Consider the following 13739-nt stretch of genomic DNA (forward strand, 5'->3'; position numbering starts at 1 on the left):
AAGTGGGCCTTAGAAAGCATCACTATGAACAAAGCTAGTGGAGGTGATGGAATTCCAGTTGAGCTATTTCATATCCTGAAAGATGATGCTTTGAAAGTGCTGCACTCAATATGTCAGCAAATTTGGAAAACTCAGCAGTGGCTACAGGACTGGAAAAGGTTAGTTTTCATTCCAATCCCAAAGAAAGGCAATACCAAAGAATGCTCAAACTACCACACAATTGCACTCATCTCACACTCTGGTAAAGTAATGCTCAAAATTCTCCAAGCCAGGCTTCAGCAATATGCGAACCATGAACTTCCTGATGTTCAAGCTGGTTTTAGAAAAGGCAGAGGAACCAGAGATCAAATTGCCAACATTCGCTGGATCATTGAAAAAGCAAGAGAGTTCCAGAAAAACATCTATTTCTGCTTTATTGACTATGCCAAAGCCTTTGACTGCGTGGATCACAATAAATTGTGGAAAATTGTGAAAGAGATGGGAATACCATACCACCTGACCTGCCTGTTGAGAAATTTGTATGCAGGTCAGGAAGCAACAGTTAGAACTGAACATGGTTTTTGTTACCATCTTTCTAAATTCCATATATATGCGTTAGTATACTGTATTGGTGTTTTTCCTTCTGGCTTACTTCACTCTGTATAATAGGCTCCAGTTTCATCCACCTCATTAGAACTGATTTAAATGTAGGGAGGAGGGAGGAGGGTTCAGGATGGGGAACACATATATACCTGTGGTGGATTCATTTTGATATTTGGCAAAACTAATACAATTATGTAAAATTTAAAAATAAAATAAAATTAAAAAAAAAAAAAGAACTGAACATGGAAGAACAGAGTGGTTTCAAATAGGAAAAGGAGTAAGTCAAGGCTATATATTGTCACCCTGTTTATTTAACTTATATGCAGAGTATATCATCAGAAACACTGGGCTGGAGGAAGCACAAGTTGGAATCAAGATGTTTGGGAGAAATGTCAATAAGCTCAGATATGCAGATAACACCACCCTTATGGCTGAAAATGACACTGACATTGACATTGAAGTTGCTCAGTCATGTCTGACTCTTGCAGCCCCGTGGATTGTAGCCTACCAGGCTCCTCCATCGATGGAATTTTCCAGGCAAGAGTACTGTAATGGGTTGCCATTTCCTTCTCCAGGAGATCTTCCTGACCCAGGGATCGAACCTGGATCTCCCGCATTGTAGGCAGACACTTTACCATATGAGCCACCAGAGAAGTCCTGTTGGAAGAAAGTGAAAAGGAACTAAAAAACCTCTTGATGAGAGTGAAAGAGGAGAGTGAATAGGTTGGCTTAAAGCTCAACATTCAGAAAACTAAGATGATGGCATCTGGTCCCATCACTTCATGGGAAATAGATGGGGAAACAGTGTCAGACTTTATTTTTCTTGGCTCCAAAATCACTGCAGATGGTGATTGCAGCCATGAATTAAAAGATGCTTACTCCTTGGAAGGAAAGATATGGCCATCCTAGATACCGTATTAAAAAGCAGTGACCTTGCTTTGCCAACAAAGGTCCTTCTAGTCAAGGTTATGATTTTCCCATGGTCATGTATGGATGTGGGAGTTGGACTGTGAAGAAAGCTGAGTGCTGAAGAATTGATGCTTTTGAACTGTGGTGTTGAGAAGACTCTTGAGAGTCCCTTGGATTGCAAGGAGACCCAGCCAGTGCATCCTAAAGAGATCAGTCCTGGGTGTTCATTGGAAGGACTGATTTTGAAACCTAAACTCCAATACTTTGGCCATCTCATGTGAAGAGTTGACTCATTGTAAAAACCCTGATGCTGAGAGGGATTGGGGGCAGGAGGAGAAGGGGATGACAGAGGATGAGATGGCTGCATTGCATCACTGACTTGATGGACATGAGTTTGGGTAAACTCCAGGAGTTGTTGATGGACAGGGACCCTGGGGTGGTGTGGCTCATGGTGTCCCAAAGAGTCGGACATGACTCAGCAACTGAACTGAACTGATGGTCCAGTAGTCATATATGGATCTGAGAACTGGACCAGAAAGAAGACTGTGCTGTGCTTAGTCACTCAGTCATGTCCAACTCATTGTGACCCCATGAACTGTAGTCCGCCAGGTTCCTCTGTCCATGGGGATTCACCATGCAGGAATTCTGGAATGGGTTCCCATGCTCTCCTCCAGGGGATCTTCCCAACCCAGGGATTGAGCCCAAGTCTTCAGCCTTTCAGGTGGATTCTTTACCATCTGAGCCACCAAGGAAGCCCAAAGAAGGCTGAGCACCAAAGAATTCATGTTTTTGAACTGTGGTTCTGTAGAAGACTTTTGGGAGTCCCTTCAACAAGGAGACCAAACCAATCAATCCTAAAGAAAATCAACCCCGAATATTCATTGAAAGGACTGAAGCTGAAGCTGAAGCTCCAATACTTTGGCTGCCTGATGCAAAGAGTTGATTCATTAGAAAAGTCCCTGGTGCTGGGAAAGATTGAAGGCAAAAGTAGAAGGGGGCAGAAGAAAATGAGATAGTTAGATAGTATCACTGACTCAATGGATGTGAGTCTGAGTAAATTTCAGGATATAGTGGAGGACAGATGAGCCTGGTGTGCTGCAATCCATGAGTTTGCCAAGAGTTGGACAGGACTCAGTGACTGGACAACAATAACAAAACTTTTAATATAAATTGACAACTAAATGCCAAAATACATAAAATTGTGGAGAAATGAAGAATGAATGCATTTTTTTTCTTTTTTAAAAGAACAAGCATAAAGAAATTACATTATCTTACTTAAGGAATTATGGAAGGCAAGAGTAACCAGAACAGCGTGGTATTGTCTTCCAAAGTAAATCAATGGAATAAAATTGAGAACACAGAAATTGATTCACTCTTAGGCATTGGTTTATTTTATTTTATTTTATTTGATAAGGCTGTCAATGAAATCCAATGGATAGGAGAAAAAGCAATTCCATAGTAAGAGCAGTTAAAGTGGGGGGTGGGGAATGTGTAGTCAATAAGTAGATGAAAGGATTCTCAATGACATTAATCAGAAAATAAATAAAAATTAAAGAGCAGTTAGCTATTACTATAAGTAAGTAAGTGTTAGTCATTCAGTCATGTCTGACTCTGGGACCTGATGGCCTATAGTCCACCAGGCTCCTCTGTCCATGGGATTTCCCAGGCAAGAACACTGGAGTGGATTGCCATTCCCTTCTCCAGGAGATCTTCCAGACCCAGGGATTGAACCTGGGTCTCCTGCATTGCAGGTAGATTCTTTACCATATGTGCCATCAAGGAAGCCCAGATACTACTATATATCCAATATAACAGCTAAAACTACAATGACTCACCATACTAAGAGTTAGTGAATTGGGAAAAAATTGGAATTTTCATATTTGGCTGAATAGAAAGTAAGATGGTCTAACCATTTTGTGAATTGGATAGGCCTTGTCTTATGAAGTTAAATTTACACTAAACCTATGACTCAAACATTTCACTTACAATCATTCACCTGACAGAAATAAAAACTATATCTACATGGAATAAAATGTGTACAAGAATGTTCATAGCAACCTTATTCATAAAACCTTCAAATTGGAAATACACAAATATTCATTGACCATAGCATGACTAACCAAATTGCAACTTAATCACGTGATGGGATACTGCTTCATAATATAAAGGAACAGCTACTGGTATGTGCAACAACAACAAAAAATGAACTTAAATTTACTATGTTGAAAGAGAAAAAAAATGGTAACTTCACAGAGGAGAAGTCTAATAAACATCACCTGTGAGAGGTGATCAGGATCAACATCAACAATAGTAAGTAATTTGATAGTTTGTACCCTTGATATGATATAACAAAAGTGCACCTTACTTCTGTGATATTCTTCCCCAAAACTCATAATTCTAATCATGATAAAAGCATCAGACAAATTCCAATTGAAGGACATTTTACAAAACATATTACCACTAATCTTCAAAAATATCACAGTCATTAGAAACAAGGAAAGTCTGAGAAACTCTCTTAACCAAGAAGTCCAAGAAGACATGATGGCTAAATTTAATGTGGCATCCTCTATGGAACATTAAGTACAAAATATGAAAGTTTAAATAAAGAATTGGCTTTACTTAGTAACAATGTATCATATTGGTTTCTTAATTTTAAAAATTCACAATAAAAAAATAAAAATAAAAATTCACCATAATAATGTGATATGTTAATACTAGAGGCAAGTAAGTGTGGAATATATGTGGTATCTTAAATGTTTTTTTTTCCTTAAACCTAATACTGCTCTTAAAAAATGCTAAAATGTTTATAATAAATTGAAACATGAATATACATACTGAAAGATTTAATTTATATTAGATTGTAGAACAGACTACACTAATATTTGATGAAAGGAAAAAACAGTAACTGTTGCCATTTAACAGGATGTAGATTGGCTTTCCAGTAAAGAAAATGTCCTGAGGTGGAAAAAAGAAAGTGTTTTCTATCTTGAAAAGGGTCAGGATTGTATGAATGTGATAAATTTTCAAAACTTATTGAATTTGCACTTCAAATCTGTGCTTTTAATGATATATAAAATGCAATCATTTTTAAATGTAAAAAAAAAAAGTTACTGAGAGGCAATAATGAAGAATTCAAAACCTATTTCTGTTCTACCCTTCTTTCTGATTTAGTTGTCATCTCTGTAAAATGAAAATGGGTATTCTCTTCAGTTCTTTTCCTTGTGAGATCTTTGTACAAAAGCCACTTGGTAAGTACAAAGGCTCATTGTAACTGTGCAGAATGACTCACTGCCATCTGAACTTTTGAATAGAGAACTTTATTCCAAAATCTTATCTTCCTTTGTTTCTTGATCTGAATACATGCAGACATTCTTTCCCTTTCTTGTCCTAATTTAAATTCTCCAAAAGGAATGAACTCTTTCTTTGGCCAGAATAAAAAATTTCTCTTTGCTATCATTTTTAAAAATATTAGACCCCAATTTTTTATATATTTACCTGTCACTCTATTTGTTGCTCAAGTGCCTTTATAGTTGTTCACATGAAACAACTGTTGTCTTGAACTCAAGGCGCTTATCTTTAAATGAGTGCTATGAATGAATTTTCCTACAATGTAGTTTTCATTCTTTTCAGTATTTTACTTACTAGATTTTTTTTAATAAAAAGAAAAAAAAATATAAGGAATCAGAATGAAGAAGGAATGTGAGGAATACAGATGTGTGTGTTAGTCGCTCAGTCATGTCCGACTCTTTGTGACCCATGGACTGTAGCCCACCAGGCTCCTCTGTCCATGGGATTTTCCAGGCAAGAATACTGGAGTGGGTCGCCATTTTCTTCTCCAGGGGATCTTCCTGACCCAGGGAGGAATGCAGACAGGACATTTAAAAGTAAAGTATACCAAATAAATGACACAATCAAGGTCACCTAAACAAACTAAAATAGAGCCACTAATAAGATCATAGTATTCATTAACTTAACCATGGCTGCTGTTTTCCTATAAGATTCTTTTTCCCTTGAATTGGATGTTATGTGGTAACACTAAGCGCATGAAAATATAAGCTTATGATAAAGGAAAATATAGTATAAAATTTAAGAGTGGCATCTTTTAGAAGTTCAATGAACTCTCTGATTTAATTTTTCCTCATCATGATCTATATCTACCTTATTTTATAACTGTATGCTTTACTGTAAAACAAAGATTTTTGAGACTCAAAGCATTCAAGGCAAGCTGCAAATATATATCACATGGCTCTGAACAGAGCTTTTCTGTATAGGATTTTAGTTTTTAAAATATTCAGATTAAGACATTTCATATATACATAAAGTAGTATTCACTGAGAATTAGTATACAGCAACTATAATTAAAATCATTCTGAAAATAATTGCTTCTCTTACATATTCCAAATGTATACACTGCCATTTCAATAACAAAATATTTCTAAGACTTTTAAATATAATTTTCTGTCAGAGTGCAAAGTATCATTTAATAAACAATTTATGTTTATAGAATGTCCAGCAACTTAAATTTTGTTGTTTTTATTTTGTTTGATTTTCTACACAGGACGTAATGAGTGTTCAAGATATTCATTGAAGAATGCTAAATAATGTTAACCATAGGAGAGAGACAGAACTCTTAACCATGTGGAGATGGCCACGCAGCAGAGGGGATTGAGTCAAAGGGGTGAAAGAGCTTCAGAAAAACAGAGCAATTATCAGGGGGAGTAATCATTCTCAGTAAGAAGTCAATGAATATTGATCAAGTACACAGAAATACAGACTGCCCAGTCACAGCAAACATGGTAGAACATTCCTTCCAAGTGTGAGATAATCATGGAGGAAAATGATTAGTGCAAGGTCATCCAAGGGAATTCCATCCAACACAAAATGGAGAACTAAAGTATAGTGTGGTATCATAGATGAACTGACAAAGCTGATTCAGAGCAATAGGCTCCATCTAGCCATCAAAATGAAGATAAGGGAACCAGTCTGGCATTATAAATGTCAGTTGTTGGGAAGAAAATAGGAAAGCCCAAGTACTAAAGAGACCACACACACACACAAAGCACTCAGTATATATTCTTGCTTCTTCTATGGGAGAGAACAAAATTTGAATAAGTAATCCCTAAGATCAGTCTGCTCAATTGCTCAGTCATGTCCAATTCTTTGGGACCCCATGGACTGCAACATGCCAGGCTTCCCTGTCCATTACCAACTCCTGGAGCTTACTTAGACTCATGTTGATTGAGTTGGTGATGTCATCCAACCATCTCATCCTCTGTCGACCCCTTCTGCTCTTGCCTTCAACCTTTCCCAGCATCAGGGTCTTTTCCAATGAGTCCGTTCTTCTCATCAGGTGGCCAAAGTAATGGAACTTTAGCTTCAGCATCAGTCCTTCCAATGAATATTCAGGACTGATTTCCTTTCAGATGGACTGGTTGAATCTCCTTGCAGACCAAGGAACTCTCAAGAGCCTTCTCCAACACCACAGTTCAAAAGCATCAATTCTTCTGCATTCAACTTTCTTTATGGTCCAACTCTCACTTCCATACATTACTACTGGAAAAACCATAGCCTTGACTAGAAGGACCTTTGTAGGCAAAGAAATACCTCTGCTTTTTAATATGTTATCTAGGTAACACCCACAAGAGTGGTGTCATCTGCATATCTGAAGTTATTGATATTTTTCCTGCTATCGTGATTCCAGCCTGTGCTTTATCCAGCTCAGCATTTCTCATGATGTACTCTGTATATAAGTTAAATACTCAGGGTGACAATATACAGCCTTGAGGTACACCTATCCCAATTTAGAACCTGTCTGTTGTTCCATGTCTGGTTCTAACTGTTGCTTCTTGACCTGCAAGCATATATCTCAGGAAGCAGGTCAGGTGGTCTGGTAGTCCCATCTCTTTAAGAATTTTCCACAGTTTGTTGTGATCCACACAGTCAAAGGCTTTGGCATAGTCAATAAAGCAAAAGTAGATGTTTTCTTGGAACTCTTTTACTTTTTCCATGATCCAACGGATGTTGGCAATTTGATCTCTGGTTCCTCTGCCTTTCTAAATCTAGCTTGAATATCTTGGAAGTTCTAAGTTCACATATTGGTGAAGCCTGGCTTGGAGAATTTTGAGCATTACTTTGCTAGAGTGTGAGATGAGTACAATTGTGCAGTAGTTTGAACATTATTTGGCATTGCCTTTCTTTGGGATTGGTATGAAAACTGACCTTTTTTGGTCCCATAAAGGCAAAATCATTGTCTGAGGAGGCCTTACAAATAGCTGAGAAAAGAAGAGAAGCTAAAGCCAAAGGAAAACAGTAAAGATATGCCCATCTGAATGCAGAGTTCTAAAGAATAGCAAGGAGAGATAAGAAAGCCTTCCTCAGTGGTCAGTGTAAAGAAATAGAGGAAAACAATAGAATGGGAAACACTATAGATGTTTTCAAGAAAATTAGAGCTACCAGAGCAACTTTTCATGGAAAGATGGGCACTGCTGCTGTTGCTGCTAAGTTGCTTCAGTCATGTCCAACTCTGTGCGATCCCATAGACGCCAGCCCACCAGGCTCCCCCATTCCTGGGATTCTCCAGGCAAGAACACTGGAGTGGGTTGTTATTTCCTTCTCTAATGCATGAAAGTGAAAAATTAAAGTGAAGTCGCTCAGTCATGACAGACTCTTAGCGACCCCATGGACTGCAGCCTACCAGGCTCCTCCGCCCATGGGATTTTTCAGGCAAGAGAACTGGAGTGGGGTGCCATTGCCTTCTCTGAAGATGGGCACAACTAAGGATAAAAATGGTATGGACCTAACAGAAGCAAAAGATATTAAGAAGAGGTGAAAGAACACACAGAAGAATGATACAAAAAAGATCTTCAGTTTAGTTCAGTTCAGTCACTCAGTCATGTCCAACTTTTTGTGACCTCATAGACTGTAACCCTCCAGGCTCCTCTGTCCATGGGATTCTCCATGCGAGAACACTGAAGTGGGTTGCCATTTCCTTCTCCAGGGGATCTTCCCAACCAGAGACTGAACCCTCGTCTCCTGTGACTTCTCAGTGAAGGTGGATTTTTTTATAGCTGAGCCACTGGGGAAACCCATGGTAGAAAATATTTGTGACCAAATAAGTGTGTATCCTTTCCATGAAAAGCCTACTTCCCATGTCAACCCATCTAGGGACTGTAACATATGGATCAAGAAGTAATGAATCTTCTGAAAGATAGAATAGATAAACTCAACCCACCCCTTGCTCTAGAAACAGCAATCTACCCCAACAATGGACATGAACCTTGCTTAAACACTCCACTGGGAATGATACAGATCTTTGTTGTTTTATTAACCATTAACAAGTTGTAGTTGTAAGGATGAGTGTGGCCAGTGAGGAAATTTCCTTCAGATAACCTCAATTTACATTTTAGAGGGGAAGTTTTAAACAAACCAGGAAATAAATGTAATCATTATTGTCACATTAATTTAGCTCCCGAAGCTGTGGCATTAACACTCATAAAAGCAGCTAAATCAGCCCACAAATTGCATCATGTGATTTGTCATGCAGGGAATTCACATGCAAAGAAGAGGTGTCGAACTGACTCAAGTTGCCTAGGAGAAACTTTAAGTTTAATTTCTTTTAGGTTTCTATTGGGGTATTTAACTTGCTTTGGGAAAATGTCACTCTTACTTATTACTTCAGTCTCTCTTGCCAAAGAGACTCCAGTTAATGCCCCGGCAGGGATTGCACCATGAGCCCTATTTTTCAAGGGCTTTCTAATGCAGTCATAAAAATTGGATCTGGGTGCAAGCTTGTCCCAATTGTGGTGCACTTTCTAGCTTGTTTGTTATAACCAGATGTATTTAAATTTCGTTCAGCTGCTTTTGAAGGTGGAAGGAAAATGACATTTTCTGCTTTTGAGATGAATTTTGGCAATTCTGGGAATCTAAAGGGAGTCTGATTTTAAAATTAAACATGAACTTTTAGATTCCATTAGGTCCAAACTTTTGATCTGGGGCCACTGCCTATGGGCATTTCTATTAACAAGCAAACAGAAAATAAAACCCAGTGGAAATCATGCAGTTAAAAAGAATCTGATAATTCAGTTCCACCCCAGGCCTATGCTAATATTCAGCCAATTGTGGAATGCCTTGACCTCTGTGGAAGATGCATTCGGGTTCTGTGCAGCATCAGATTGGGAGTTTGGGCCCAGATACAATTTTTATTAGAAATTGAGAGTCAGGCATAATGAGGAGGGGGGATTTTGATCACAAAAGAAATGTATAGGAGGAAACTAAAAGCAAATTACTATCAGCCAAAGGATATGAGAGCCTACTATGTGTTCAAAACACTGACTAGAGCTACTTTTGAGAGTGAGTATAGCTATTGTGGAAGATATAAACAATGCAAGCAATGGATGCAAACATGAAAAAGATGGTTGGAAGTCCGAATATGTCAATGTCTGCTGCAGACAAGTGTTCAAATACAGAAAGGCTCACTTTTACTGTGGAAAAGATGTCATGGGGTGAAAGTTTCCTAACATCATTTTGTTGTTCATTAAGAAAAGCCTGAACTGATCCTGAGGGATTGGAAAGAAGGGGAGGAGAATTGTGGGAGGAGAGACATGGACTGAGGATGAACTAGACACTTTGAAGGATCATACTGGTGAGACCAGGTGGACTAGATTGTAGAGGGTCTCATGCAAGAAAATAAGACTTGTCACTTGTTCATTTGTAATAGGACATGCAAAGTTAAGAATACTTTTTTGAAAGGAAGGGCACTTAAAGTGATGCTTAGAAGACTGATCTTGCTTTAGTAACCAGGAAGAATGAAATTTAAGACTGAAGAAAGAGAAGCAGAAAAGTCTTTGAATTAACACAGATCTAAACTTTTATGGTTATCAGAAAAAGAAAAGAAGGGAAAAATAGCTTGAACTTGTATTGTAGCTTATGTGAGGCATGAGAGGAAAGATAAAGAGATATAAGAGCTGAGATATGAAAAAACTGAGGAACTGGGACTCTAAAGACCTTGATTTGAAGCTGAGTTTCTCCTCTTCTGAATCTTAGGTGATGGATCTATCTGTCATTGAGGCCTCAGCTCCAGCCTCGAAGTTAGGGGTACAACTGCTCACTTTTGCTTGTATTTTAAAGAAAAGTAAAACTGGATGATTGCTTCCTGAAGAATTAAGCAATCTATGATGTGGCAGAGTTTGCTACTTAATGTCCATTCTCTTCTTTATTATATACCTGGGTATCAGGATAAGAAAAAGCAAAAACTGTCAAAACATCAACATCAATATTAAAAAATCCATTTCCTTAAGTTTCTTTCCTAATAATGAGGTCAATGAGTGTTTTTCCCTCAGGTTTATTGATGTATAATTGACACTTAAAATTGTATATATTCAAGGTATACAATGTGATCAGGCTTCCCAGGTGTTGCTAGTGGTAAAAAAAAAACTCACCTGCCAATGCAGGAGACATAAGAGACACCAATTTGATCTCTGGGTCAGGAAGATCCCCTGGAGGAGGTCATGGCACCTCACTTCAGTATTCTAAACTGGAGAAACCCATGGACATAGAAGCCTGGTGGACTACAGTCCATAATGTCACAAAGAGATGGATATGACTGAAGCGACTTAGCACTCACACACACACATATAATGTGATCATTTGACGAATGCATACACAGTCAAAATAATTACTATAATCCATTTCTTTTGGTATTTAAATGGCAATTGTTGGATGGGATGTTCTGGAAAACTCTTTAGAAGGAGTTTATTTTCTCAGAAGCAGGTGATATATTCCTCACACCTGCTTCTGTTGCATTGCTGTCTTGAACACAGATGATAGCTAGAGATCCAGCAGCCATGTTATGATAATAAAGAGAATTGAAAATGTAAATAATGCATAAAGATGGCAAAGCAGAAAGACAAGAAGAACTTTGATAACTCAAAGCCTACCATACCAGCTCAGCACTGCCTACTTCTAGACTTTATGTGATAGTCTCCCTCAGGGAAAGTAATTCCTACTGTTATTTTGAGTTATTATGAATATTTCAGTGCATTTCTAATATACACATGGAGAATGCAAGATTTATTAAATGTTGAAATCTTGAAGACATATACATTTTTTACTATCTTTTCTGTGATTAAGAACTTCTTAGAAGTGGGTTAAATATGCTAAAGTAAAAATCATCTTGTCCCTAAACTTAGTAAATGACAGAAACCCAGTAAGAATCAGAAATGTTTGTTGAATGAATATGTTGGTGGTTAAATAAATTAATAAATTGATTATTTACTCTTTCCCAGTGTGGTTAATTCCATCCTTTCAATACCTGATGTTTGGTGCTGACACTCTTAGCTATCATCACTTTCAGATGATAAAGACTCACATTAACCAAATGTTGATTATTTTAGATCTTTACTATCTCAATAAATTGGAATGTTTAATATATTGGACAAGAACATGTTAGAACTTAAAGATACATAGATAAAAATTAATGCCTAGAAAGGAAATGACTAATATGCCAAATATTTAAAGAGTACTTAAAATTCATAAGAGAAAGTTCTTTACCAAATAAAAAATGAGAAGACCTAAATGATGAGGTCACAGGAAAAGTGACTTTATATATATATGAAATGGTGCTCAGCCCCACATACTATTAAATATCAGCATAATAAAAAATAATTACCTTCAACTTTCAATATTCAGAAAGACAAATATCAAAAAATTGATCTAGAGTTAGGGAAATATATGGTCTTATTTCTCAGTAGGAATACAATTTGGTGTAACCAATTTACTGAGCAATTTTGCCACATCTACCAATGTTGAGAATAAATTTACCCATTGACCTATTAATTTCATCCAAAAGACTTTTTTAATACAAATATACTTACATATATGCAGAGATGTATATGCAACATTTGTTATTGATTTTTTAAAAGGACATGAGGTATCCTTTATTTCCTATGAGTTCCCTCTAGTTATCCATTTTTCCTAATATGAACATTTTATTTATATAATGAATGCTAAGAAGACTATAAAAGGTGGTTTTCTTTATGTTGTAAGATGGAAGGATCCAGAAGGTAAATTAAGTAAGAATAACATAAACCTGTATGTTTATTTGTTTTTAATGCAGAAAACAATCATTTTGGCTTCTGTTCTTCATCTTCCTAATGTCATAAATGGAAATCTTACTCTCAATCCAGTTATTTAGTAAATTTTTTTCAGTTAGAAGAGAGTATTAGAATGGTTCAATGCAGTTTAGCCCACTATTGGAGGGAAAAAAAAAAAAGAGTGATCTTTTACACTGACATTTTCTATCACTTTCCTATGGGGCCCATTGCAACGTAATGTTTAATACCTGAGCTGGGAATCTAGTTCACAAACAGGTCCTAATGATATGAGAATGCAAGCTCTAGTTACTCTGATGAATACTTTATCTGGTTCATGGGGAAATTAAATTCTCCTTGTCCTTGGGCTGATCAGATCAGGCCCATGAGATGCTGTGTATCTTTTTTAGCCAAAACACCAGCAAGGTTATTGGTCATTAAATTATCTACCCCATAGTCCATACTGTTATTTCATTTAAACATGTCCTACAGTAGTGAATCCCACAGACCTATTATCACTATATTTAAGGTTATTGCCTTTCATTTGTTTCAAATTTACCAGCCCTTCTGCATTGCCCCGAGTATCTTATTTTCCTGCTGTACCAAAGTACAATAAAATTTCTTCCCTTTTGTGCTGTCAGCTTGCTTATATTACTTTGCTAGAGTGCTAATGACTCTATATTTCATTACCTTAAGTGTTCTTTTACCTTGTCCCCAGGTTTCCTTATTTCAGTCCAGGATATCTATCTCTTGGTAGATAATTTCAGATTTCAGTTGTGGACTTACTTCAGGTTACATAGTTCATGACAATGACAGATATCTACAACAATGGGTGACTTTGAAAATGACTGAAATTTTAATTTTGCTTGAAGGTGATCTAAAATGCCAAAAGGCAAAATATGATTTGGAAGTTTCACACAACTGTGTAAATATTTTTTGTTCATTCTTTTTTCTATAGACAGATGTCTAAAAGATAAAGATGCATAGTAGCAGAGAAGGAATTAAAAAAAAATAGTCTTTGAAGTGAGGCAGAGCTGGTTTTGAATCTCTGTCCTATTCCACCTAATTGCATCACATTGGAAAAGTTATATAAACTCCATGGGCTCTCCTTTACTGTGTAAAATAGCTATCAATAATGAAGACTCATCAAGTCATTCAACC

The sequence above is a fragment of the Bos indicus genome, chromosome 24 (assembly GCF_029378745.1).
Source record: "Bos indicus isolate NIAB-ARS_2022 breed Sahiwal x Tharparkar chromosome 24, NIAB-ARS_B.indTharparkar_mat_pri_1.0, whole genome shotgun sequence".
NCBI lineage: Eukaryota > Metazoa > Chordata > Mammalia > Artiodactyla > Bovidae > Bos > Bos indicus.